Here is a 7500-nt window from a genome sequence, read left to right as displayed (position 1 = left end):
CATTGTACGACAGAGTAGCCAGCTAAACAGCCGAGCCCTCAGCGTGCGCCTCCCGCCGGACAAGGGACCCTACATCCAACACTACCTCATTGAGATCCACAACGAAGGCTCCTCCTACTCACTCCAAGCTTCTGAAAACCGCTTCGACACCCTTCCTTCGCTCATCACCTATTATTCTCAGTGCTGGTGAGGACAGAGAGGAGGCTGGACGTTATGTTTAACCACTGTGCTGCGTATTTTTTGTTCACCAACTCTCCATATCCCAGGATGAAGTTGTGTGGGTGTGTGTGTGTCTGTGTGGGTAGGTGTGTGTGTGTGTGTGTGTGTGTGTGTGTGTGTGTAAAACGTAACCAGAAAGGCCACTCGCGTAATATATATGAGGATTAATTTGCCTTGTTGTCAAGTCATGGCTTTCTTGCAATGCATCCCGAGCTCCTGCAGGTAATAGCGGGACGCGCTCAGTCCAGGGATGATGTAGGAGTGGGTGGCGCCTTCATACCTTTTTGTTGTCTTTTCAGCGAAGAGTTGCTGGCTCAGCTCAAGCTTCCTCGCACCGTCCAGGAGGCCAAGACCCGCCATGAACTCAGCTCTCTCTCGCTGCTCGGACAAGGTGAGCATCAAACACTTACTCGTACGTGGTCGTGAAATGTAATTGAAGTGTAATGAGCGAGAGGAGGATTCTCCACTTCAATGGTGGAATGACCTCTGCCTTTCTACGAATGTGTGGGTAGTTTGATGGCCCGGGAAGTTAATAATCCTTGACTGCAATGCCTCATTCATGACATCTGCTTACCCCAGTGAATGTCCACGATGTCACCACTACGATGGCCAGTTATAAGACTGCCATAGCGACTGAGTTGGTGCAAAAAGTATCCCCTACCTGGCGGACAGTACCTCCTTGCCCACGAGATCATCCCTTTCATTCTGTGTAACTTAATATAATCAAGCGTTGTTGAAGCGTGATCAGACGCATGTTAACGGGAGGTCATTGAACTGAAGAGGGGAAGAGGTTTGATGGGAGGAGACATTGGTAATACTGCATACTAGTTTCCAGAAGTGTTGGACGTGCTTGAATCATACTTTGTTGTGCAGTATTTTTGAGACATAGACGTTGATTTGGCGCGCTCAAAAAACACGCGAAAATTTGACTTTCCGGGGAGAATGGTGGCTTCGGCCGCCCAAAACCTGCAGATGGCTCTCTCTCTCTCTCTCTCTCTCTCTCTCTCTCTCTCTCTCTCTCTCTCTCTCTCTCTCTCTCTCTCTCTCTCTCTCTCTCTCTCTCCCCCCTCCCTCTCTCCCCATTCTCTCTCTTCCCCCCTCCGTCCCTCCCCATTCCCTCTCCCTATTTTCTCTTCCCCTTCCCTCCCTCCCCATTCCCTCTCTTTCCCCATTCCTTCCCTCCTCTCCCCCTTCCCTTCATCCTTACATTTCCTCCCTCCCTCCATCTCCCTCATCCCTTTCTATTTCATTTTGTTTTTTATTTATTTATTTATTTTTATTTATTCATTTAATTTATTTTTATTTAAGAAGGGTACCTGCCAAGGCCAACAAAATTGGAAAGAAAAAAATGTTCCCTGAGGCGCCGGTCCCCAAACTGAGTCAGAAACGATTGTCAAAAATTAGAGGATGAGTGTCTTGAAGCTTCCCTCTTGAGAGAGTAGTCTTGATAAGCGTCCACAGTGTTAGACGAAGACTTTGACTTGTGTTGATGAGGGGAGTAACAGTCTTCGGAGCTTTGTTCTTTATTAACAATATGTACAGAAAGAAGGGCAAGGAAAAGATGTCTCAGAGTGGTTAGTAATTAAGGAAAGATGTGCCAAACAGTTGTACAAGGGCTTAGCATTGACGTGTTTGGGCAAAGCACCTTATCTATTTCCGTCTTTAAGGTATACGTGGAAACAATGAAGGAAGTGATGATATTGCGTGGCTTGCCTCCGTTGTTGTCATGGTTGGACACAAAACAAGAGTACAAGAAGAAGATGATAAGGAGAAGAAAAGAATACGTTCGAGAAGAATTACTTGAAGAAAAAAAAAAGGAGGAAAATGAATATAAAAAAAAGTTGAAGAAAATGATAAGCGTTATGTGATGGTCATTGTCTCTTATTTCCGAACACTCTACTAAAGTGACTCTAAATGAAGTTGATTGTCTAATTATTATTAATTATATTATAGAAGAAAAGGAAAACTGAACACACACACACACACACACACACACACACACACACACACACACACACACACACACACACACACACACACACACACACACACTGAAATATTCTTTTTCAAAATATTTCGCAAGAACACTATCAAGACTTCCGTCATTATGTAACGCATCCATATATATATATATATATATATATATATATATATATATATATATATATATATATATATATATATATATATATATATATATATATATATATATATATATATATATATATATATAAACACATTTAACATCAGGTCACAAGCACACAGCGAACATCAATATGGACCCAAGTCTCAAACTCACACATCAAATTACAATATAGAAATATATCTGTGTATAAATACATCAGATTACAATATAATAAATATATCTCTATACAAGCACAGCCTGTGTTACCTTACAGAACTTTTCAGTCCCATGGATGTACCTGTGTACTGCTTTGTACATAACCATTGCTGCAACCTCTGCTCTTAACCTAATGACATTCATCCAAGTGTCCTTAATTCATTGTCCTTAATCCACACTATTTTCTTAATTCAATGTCCTTAATCCACACTATTTTCTTAATTCATTGTCCTTAATCCACACTATTTCCTTAATCTAGTGTCCTTAATCCAGACTATTTCCTTAATATAGTGTCCTTAATCCAGACTATTTCCTTAATATAGTGTCCTTAATCCAGACTATTTCCTTAATATAGTGTCCTTAATCCAGACTATTTCCTTAATATAGTGTCCTTAATCCAGACTATTTCCTTAATATAGTGTCCTTAATCCAGACTATTTCCTTAATATAGTGTCCTTAATCCAGACTATTGTCCTTAATCCAGACTATTTACTTAATTTACTGTCCTTAATCCAAATTATGTCCTTAATCTACTCTCCTTAATTGTAGATTCCTTAATTATAATATCCTTAACGACAACATTTTCTTAATCAGTGTATAATCCTCAATCCAGTCTATTTTCTTAATTTACTCTCCTAAATCTGTACTATTTTCTTTATCTGCCATCCTTAAGACGGTAGACAAAGTAGATCATCTACTTAATCTACTGTCGTTAATCCAGACTATTTTTTTTTATTTACTATCCTTAATGTAGACAATTTTCTTCATCTACTATTCTTAATGTAGACTACTTTCTTGAAGTAATATCCTTCATCCAGTCTATCTTCTTAATGTAATATTCTTAATCCAGACCTCTTTCTTAATTTACTATCCTTAATACAAACTATTTACTTGATCTACTATCCTTAATCCAGATTGTTTTCTTAGTCTATCAACCTTGATCTTAATTTCCTTAATCCAGACCATTTTCTTAATCTGTTATCCTTAATTCAGACTATTTTCTTGATTTATTATCTCTAATCCAGTTTATTTTCTTAATCTACTTTTCTTAATTCAGACTCTTTCCTTGATCTACCATCCTTAATCCTGATTTTTTTTTGTTAATGCATTAGTCTCAATTTAGACTATTTTTGACTCAGACTTTTTTAATCTACTATCCTCAATCCAGACTATTTTCTTAGTCTACTATTCTTAATCCAGGCCGTTTTATTAATTTGATATTTTTATTTTATTTTCCTTATTTTGTTATCCTTAATCTTCATTTCTTAGTGTAATATTTTCCTATGCAGGCTATTTTCTTAACTAATATCCTTAATCCAGACTATTTTCTTAATCTACTATCCTTTATCTTAATAACCTTGATTTACTGTCCATAATCTTCATTTTCTTAGTCTAATATCTTTAATGAAGAACACAGTTTTATATCCTTAAGCCAGACTATTTTTTCTACTCTATTCACTGCTCCTATTTTCGTTTTGGGATCTTCTTTGAGCGGGATTTTTATTCATCTATTTCTTGCCTCTGCTGACCTCCCTGATGGATAACAAATCGAAACAAAACAAAAAAATCAATCAATCAATAAAATCAAGGCGGAGGCTTAGAGGACGCGGCACCTCTGGGCGTACGCAGACGGAGGACGTGAGTGAGGATGTCGAAGCGGTATCGTTTTCCGTTGAGCGTCAAGGTCATGGACAAATCATCATAATCTATCGCTGCTTGTAATTTACACAGCAGCGTTCGTCCAAACACGAAATCAAACCAGTGGCGCATGTATATCGTGTCCATCTTTCGCAGAGTGTCTGTGCCGCTGCCAAAGTGCAGCAGGACTCGTTTCGGCAGCACAGTCGATTTGCCTGTCCTGCACAGCATCTTGTCCTGACCAGTCTTAGTGATAGAGAATGTTGACGCGTTACCAGTGTTCACCATCACCGTCAGCGGCTCCTCGATGCCTAACGCTCGTGCGGCAAACATGAACGTTTTGCGTTGTGTGTCCGAAGGTTGTCTCCGCCGCAGACGTTTTGGGTGACGCAGGAACAGGGTGCTGCTGTCGTCGGGATGGAACTCCTGCCGCACCTCGGCCTCCTGCAGGCGGCTCATGGACATGACTATTAGGTCCAAGGAGTGCTTCCTCACATCCCCGCGTACAATGACCGTCATGCGCGTGTTGACCGCCACGTAGCGACGCAGCATCACCACCACCTCGTCCAGCTCGATCACGTCCAACTCCAGCATGCCAGCCCAGGTAAACAAGTATTTCTTTACCGTCTCTTGCTTGCCCGTGACGATTCCCAGCCTCCGGGCCAGTGTTAGCCTCATGAGGCTGCATGAGGAGCCGCTGTCAAGCTGGACAAGGCACGGGTGGCCGCGCACGGTCGCGGACACCAGGTTTTCTTTCCCAATATTAAGACGGCACCACCTGCTCACGTTCCTCTCCTTGCTGACTCTCTTGGCATCCACCAATCAGCCTCACCACGTCGTCTTTGTACCACCCTCTCATCTTCCATCTCTTGATGCCGTGCTTAACGCATTGACAGCACTCCATCTTCCCCCCCTTCTTTCGTTCTCTCCTGCCCTCCCCCCTGCTCTTCTTTGCCTGCTTCTCGTCGTCCTCCGCGTCCTGCCTCTTCCTCTTCTTGTCCTGCTTCGCGTCGTCGTCCTTAACCTGCCTCTTCCTCTTCCTGTCCTGCTTCTCGTCGTCCTCCGTGTCTAGCCTCTTCCTCTTCTTGTCCTGCTTCTCGTCATCGTCCGTAACCTGCCTCTGCCTCTTCTTGTTCTGCTTCTCGTCGTCGTCATTAACCTGCCTCTTCCTTTTCTTGTCCTGGTTTTCCGTTTCCTCCGTGTCCTGTTTCTTTCTCTTGTTCTGTTTCTCGTCGTCGTCCTTGTTCTGCCTCTTTCTCTTCTTGGTGCGGTCCATAATCGGATGAAAACACTCCACGCTCATCGTTTTCTTGCCTTTGATGTCATTCCCGTCCCCTCTGATTTTTGTGTTCTCGCCGGCTCGCGCGATGTTTCATCTCTGCACAGCCTTCAGTGACCGTCTTCTCGTGGCTGGTGCAGTCTTCGAGGCTCTCCAGCCGCCTCTTCTTGTTCTTGGTTAGTTTCTCCTTAGCCTTCCCCTTCTCACCGAGGGTCTCTTGGGCGTCCATTGCTTGTCGTTTCCTCTTGTTGTTGTTGAATCTCGTATTATGGAGTGTTGTGCCTAAATCTTCAGTAGAAAATCCAGGCATTGCACAGTCTTACTGGGAACCTGTTCGTCAGAGGGTATGGTATACCTTTGCGCCCCCTTCTTGGAGCGCTCAGCAGCTTGGAGCTAAAGACTTCGGCACCCACCAGGCGCACCAATCAGAGGCCTCGATTCAAGAATGTGATAAGGTCTTTAGCCAATCAGATACAGGAATGAAACAAAATATAAAATTATGACTATTTTTCATTAGCGGCAGTGATGCACTTTTCAATTAATTATGCTGAATCACTGCAATGAAGACTCCTTTCAAAAGCATAGAAGTAATACATTTATATGATTTAGTATATTTAATTCTCTAAATAATAATTTCTATCAGTCACTTATCTGTGTTATTTGGCTCACAATTCATACATCAGCAGCTGTGCACTAATATCGCACTAACATTTGGCGCCACCACGGTCTGTCAGCCATTTAGAGCCGTGGAAAACCTCGCCAACAATGCCCATTCACACAACGTAACTGACGTGTAGTTTTGGCTCAGCTAAAATGACTTCCACTGCCACATTCTCGTGTCACTGTGCCGAGGAGAGCAAGTTCAGTCCCGCGCTTACAATGCCAAGGGTAGAACTCGAGCCGTGACCCTTACGTGCATCAGTGAGGAAGCAGGAAGAGCAGGAGGGGGATCATTATGAGCTGAGGACACAGTATGCTTGGCTTGTGTGCGTTTTAAGCCATTATTATCTAAGTTATAAGATTTTCTTAACGAAAGAGTTGGTGCAAGTAGTGTCCCCTACCTGGCGGGCAGTACCTCTCGCCCAAGAGAACATTCCTTTCATTGTCTGTGTAACTTAACGTTGTTGTGGAAAAGGAGGAGGAGGTAAAATTAGAGGGAGTATATATTATCTTGGCAGTTTAGGTAAGAGAGAAAGCAAGAGGAGGAGGAGGAGGAGGAGATTAGCAATAAGTTATATAAATTTGATATTAATTGTATGGGTTATGAAAGGAGGACGAGGTGGAGGAGGAAGAAGACGAGGAGGAGAAGGGAAGAGGAGGAGGAGGAGGAGGAGGAGGAGGAGGAGGAGGGAGGAAGGGTGTATGTATGTGTGTGGTCTAAAGAGGCTGTAGAAATCTCTCTCTCTCTCTCTCTCTCTCTCTCTCTCTCTCTCTCTCTCTCTCTCTCTCTCTCTCCTCTCTCTCTCTCTCTCTCTCTCTCTCTCTTTATTTAAACATAAGTACATTATCACCCGAAGGCGCCATTATCACCCGAAGAGAGAGAGAGAGAGAGAGAGAGAGAGAGAGAGAGAGAGAGAGAGAGAGAGAGAGAGAAAACATCGTCTCCCTTTCCTCTGATGATGGTGTTACTGCGTCCCTTCCCCTCCTCTCTCTCTCTCTCTCTCTCTCTCTCTCTCTCTCTCTCTCTCTCTCTCTCTCTCTCTCTCTCTCTCTCTCTCGCTTACAAATTAGCGTTTTCTCCATTTTCTATAACTGTCCATGTATGTTCCGTAATAGTTCTCCTTGAAATAATTGAAGGGGTAACTAAATAAAAATGTAGAATTGCAATATAAAGAAGAGAAATAACCCTTTTATCACTTACTAATTGACTTTTCCTCCGTTTTCGTTATCAATACACGTCTTAATATCTTTCTTAATAGTATACGTTTAAGGAATTCAAGGAGAAACTAAAGAAAAGAAAGAAAAATTAAATAAAAGTGAGGATTTCGTTACTCGTTTTCTATTTGATTATTTTACGTTTTCC

The 7500-nt window shown here is 42.4% G+C and overlaps 1 long non-coding RNA gene across 2 annotated transcripts in view; it reads left to right on the top strand.

Annotated features, from left to right (window-relative positions):
• Positions 1–7500, top strand: part of LOC135098762 (uncharacterized) — a 47957-nt gene that overhangs the window by 22879 nt on the left and 17578 nt on the right. For both annotated transcript variants that reach the window (XR_010267337.1, XR_010267338.1), the window contains exons 2-3: positions 1–186; positions 519–610. The exon at positions 1–186 is cut by the window's left edge and continues 5 nt beyond it. This is a non-coding gene — a long non-coding RNA (uncharacterized LOC135098762). The remainder of the gene's footprint in view (positions 187–518; positions 611–7500) is intronic.

Source organism: Scylla paramamosain, unplaced genomic scaffold (genome assembly GCF_035594125.1).
Source record: "Scylla paramamosain isolate STU-SP2022 unplaced genomic scaffold, ASM3559412v1 Contig79, whole genome shotgun sequence".
Taxonomy (NCBI): domain Eukaryota; kingdom Metazoa; phylum Arthropoda; class Malacostraca; order Decapoda; family Portunidae; genus Scylla; species Scylla paramamosain.
The sequence above is the reverse complement of the archived record's forward strand: the minus strand, read 5'-3'. Positions and strand labels throughout refer to the sequence as shown.